This window comes from Tarenaya hassleriana, unplaced genomic scaffold (genome assembly GCF_000463585.1).
Source record: "Tarenaya hassleriana unplaced genomic scaffold, ASM46358v1 Cleome373, whole genome shotgun sequence".
Taxonomy (NCBI): Eukaryota; Viridiplantae; Streptophyta; class Magnoliopsida; order Brassicales; family Cleomaceae; genus Tarenaya; species Tarenaya hassleriana.
The window spans coordinates 2,224-2,746 of NW_010966737.1; positions in this window are offsets into that span (position 1 = coordinate 2,224).

Consider the following 523-nt stretch of genomic DNA (forward strand, 5'->3'; position numbering starts at 1 on the left):
TTCATTACTTTCAATTCTCTTTGTTTTTAATTCAACTATGGTTTCATTTGGTTGTTTTCTTTAGTATCAAAACAGGTATTCATGCATAAAAGAGAGCAAAAGGAGTGGAAAACATGGACTACGGAACATCACATACGAAACAGGAACATTTGGAGTTGTTCCGGAAAAAAACACGAAGCCTAAAAAGTCAGATCTTACAAGTCCAATAACTTCCACTCTACAAGTCCAAATATCTACCTCATGGAAAGCTCTATTCAATATCTACGCATAGACACCAAGATCGCACAAATCCGACATTGGAGCAGAAAGTTATGAGCAAATCTGTCAAGCATATTCGAGTTGAAGAATCGACACGGACCGTGTTGAATTCGACACGGTCGTGTTGTGTCCGTGCTGAAAAAAGTGAAGTTTTGCTCAAAGCATTGACACGGACCGTGTTGTCATTCGACACGGTCGTGTTGATTCAAACTCGCCCGTGTTCAACCCATGTCTAAAGTGCAGATTTTTAACAGAGAATTAACAC